The 3606-nt window shown below is 29.1% G+C and overlaps 1 non-coding gene across 1 annotated transcript; it reads right to left on the bottom strand.

The window, feature by feature from the left end:
• Positions 1 to 1797: 1797 nt before the first annotated feature.
• On the bottom strand, positions 1798 to 1869 carry TRNAP-UGG (transfer RNA proline (anticodon UGG)). Its single transcript has one exon. It is a non-coding gene; the product is annotated as a tRNA-Pro (tRNA).
• Positions 1870 to 3606: the final 1737 nt, after the last annotated feature.

Here is a 3606-nt window from a genome sequence, read left to right as displayed (position 1 = left end):
CTACTTCTCAAATATCCGAAAATTTGTCTTCAACATGGAAAACATATTTTTCTTCTTATCTGTTTACGTTAATACTCAAATTGCTTCAAAGTTCATATTTATCCATTTTTCGTTACTAGTATAAATGTGGGATGTTTAATCATTTCAATGTAAAAAATAAAAAACGAGGTGTTTTAGGACAGCTTTTAAACATTCTTCATTTAAGCGCTTTCAGAATATTTTAATGAGGATGATAATTAGCTGATATTAAAGACCTGTTAATTTCTCATTTAGGTAATGAATTTGATCAAAATCATTAGTACATTTTTCAAGGAAATCATAAAAAAGTGTAAAATTAATTATATAATGTAGCACTTAATCTATTTTAAAGAAAACATAATTGAAACATCTCAATCACAACCTACATAAAATACATAACTTCAGCCGTACAACTTTTAATTTTTTACTATTTGTTATTTAATTTGCCATTTGCTATATCTACACACAGACCATTTTGCGAAACTTGTTTATTTGAATCATAAAACGTATATTTCTGTTGAAAACGCGGAAGTGATTTTTTCACAATTGTAAACCCTCCTATTGCTATAGGTAACTTAATGTACTGATAAAAATAAATGATTTATTTTCTTGTCGATTGAAAAATGAATAATTCAGGAAGTTAATTAATCCCTAGAGTATGGATTAATTAACTTCCTGAGTTATCCATTACCCAATAACCGTCAAGTTTACTGATAAAGGTAAATTAATTAGTGCTGTATTACCACAAAAAAAATCATTTGATGAAATAAAACCAGTTACAGTCCTACTGCCACAGAATCCAGTTCGAAAGAATTTCTGAAGAAAAAAATAAATATTTTTCTGAAGACTTAAAAACCACGCATTTATGAATTTAAGCGTTACATATGTCCTCATTTTTCTTGAAGGCGTATTGATTTTTGACGAACACAGATCTTTATGGATGATTTTATTTGTAATAAAGTAAGGGGCATTGAGGATTTTACGAAGGATTTTGGATTGTAAGGATTCGATACGAGAAGAATTCAAAGGCTTAGTGGATCCCCAAAGCTCAAATTCGTATGTCCAGATCAGTCTTTTCTTAATGAATTGGAAGTTTAGACCGCTTGTCAAGTAAATGCTATAATAGCCGAAATCGACGCGCAGTTTCCTATCTTTTCAGTGTACTCGAGAAATGAAAGTCTTATCTCATCCAACTTTCAGGATATTCTGTTTTTAAAAATTTTAATGCACCAAGCGCTCTGAAAAGTATGGTCAAGTCATTTGGAGACAAGTCATATGACTATGCCGGATCTGGTAAAACATTTTTTTAATAGCATGGTAAAACATCCATTATTAACATAAAATATCACTATCTAGCTATAATTTACCATATTAAAAAAACTAAAAAATCAAAATGAGGTAAAATATTCACTTTTATTCGATACAGGAGCGTGAAAGAACAGGCGGAAAAAATAATCTTAATCCTCATCCTGGCAAACATCACGTAATGGCTTAAAAGATGGTTAGATAAAATATAAATTTCCCTTAAACATGCATCATATTATTCTCTTTTCAAATATATTAATAATTTTAGCTTAACTGAAGTAAGTTTTTACAAAGTCAAAATTTATTGTACCAACCTATTTTTCAATCCATGTAAACAAGAACAATTCATAAACTTTTCCGTTCACTAATAATCTGTTATCGAAATTGAAACTACAAAGTTTAACACAGTGAATCCTGTATCAGTTTTCTTTTTAAATCTGCTGACAATTTATGCTTTAAAAATAATAAAAATACGGGCCGCTCCGGGATTTGAACCCGGGACCTCCTGCACCCAAAGCAGGAATCATACCCCTAGACCAAGCGGCCTTGTGAGAAGAGAAAGTAAACGTGAGAACATCAAACTCGGAATGGGATAGGTAGGCCGTCGAAACTGTCATGAAGAATCAGCTTGGTCGGTCAGGTATTCGCTGAGCTACTAGGCGTTCAATGTTCTTCATTGATTTCGTTCATTGTTCAAGTTAAAGCTTTAATTCCAGTTTGTTGTTTTATTTAGTAGTTAAATGTAACTATTCACTGAAATCGTATTGGACAATTAAAAAAAAAAAAAAAAAAAAAAAAAAAATGTAAAAGTTATTGGCTCAACTATAAGTTAGGAGTGTATAATACGTAAAAGTATGTTTTTCTTATACATATTGAACTGTGTCACTTTTCAACTATTCCAACTTAGTATTTATCAATAGATCTTTTCCTATATATTATCTGGCCAGATTCTTAATTTGGTTGCTTTTTAAATCCAGTGTCGTTATTTTGTCTAAACTAAGTACACATATAATACATTAGTATGAGAATATGTCAGTAGAAATAAGGATTCGTGTGAGATTATACTTATATATAAACCAGGTATAAAAATCATACCTTGGACATAGGCCATTTTACCTTTTTACACATTAGGATACCTTTTTTTTAACATATTAAGATGAACCTTAGGTAATTTGATATCTCATTTCCTACAAGTTCATATAGATTATGGTCCGATTCCACGCGGGGAATTCAAGTTTTATGCTGTTTTTTAGTGAATAGGAAGGCACCTAAATAACTATTTAAAAAATACAAAAAATATTTTATCATAATAAAAAAGACTACATTTTCTTTTAAGACAAGTAGAATTTTCGTTCGTTAAAAATATTTTAATGGCGTTTCTATTCATGATTTATCAAAAAGAAAACAATGCATTATTTATCCACTTGAAGTAGTTTTAATAAAAACAAATTATATTCATCTTACAAAAACTAATTGTCAATTTTATTATTTTGCAATTCAAAATCACCTAAATCAAATAGTGTTTTTGAGTTACAGCTTCTAATTCAATAAAAAATGTGAATTGCTTGATAGCCAAAACTTGAATTTCCTGCTTTTCTTTGTAGAATTGGACTAAAAACAACATGCACTTTTTTGTTGCTTTTAATGACTACCAAAAATCTCTTTCAAAAAGCGAATTTGCCTATACCAGAAGAACTTAATTTCACGCAACACTTTTTGGCAAATAATGAGCCAAATCTCGATTAATCCAAATAAAACTTCGACTTAATTTATATTATACTGCATTATTTACGATTATTTATACTTGTCAAATGTAGACGTGGGTGACCTTTAACACAATATGGGCCTGAAAAAAAACATTCACGATTAATCTGTGATTTATAAATAAAAATAAAACATATCGCCTTTGATCGTAAAACAGATCGTAATGATAAACCAAACCTGTTTTTTTTAATGGATTTTTATCTACTTTACAATATTGCAATTTGACGTATCAAGCATAAATAGTCTAGTGTGATTGCTTTTAATTTAAAAAATAAAAAGTTAGTAATTTAAAAATCTGATTCAGTGTGCCCATAACACAACTTTCATCTACTTTAAAAATTCGTGTTTTAGGGTTTCTCGTGTAGAATACATAGAATATTTAATTTTATGTCTATGTTTTGTAGCGTAAGTTAAACTAAAGGCGATAAGATTATATTTAAAAAAAGAAATCATTTAACCCCAATAAATGATAATATGCATTTTATCAGTAAGAGGGTTGGGATCAGAAATGAAGATAAA

The sequence above is a fragment of the Halyomorpha halys genome, unplaced genomic scaffold, assembly GCF_000696795.3.
Source record: "Halyomorpha halys isolate HHAL.00 unplaced genomic scaffold, Hhal_1.1 Scaffold400.1, whole genome shotgun sequence".
In the NCBI taxonomy this organism is placed as follows: Eukaryota; Metazoa; Arthropoda; class Insecta; order Hemiptera; family Pentatomidae; genus Halyomorpha; species Halyomorpha halys.
Note: the sequence above shows the minus strand (reverse complement) of the source record. Positions and strands in the feature narration are given on the sequence as shown.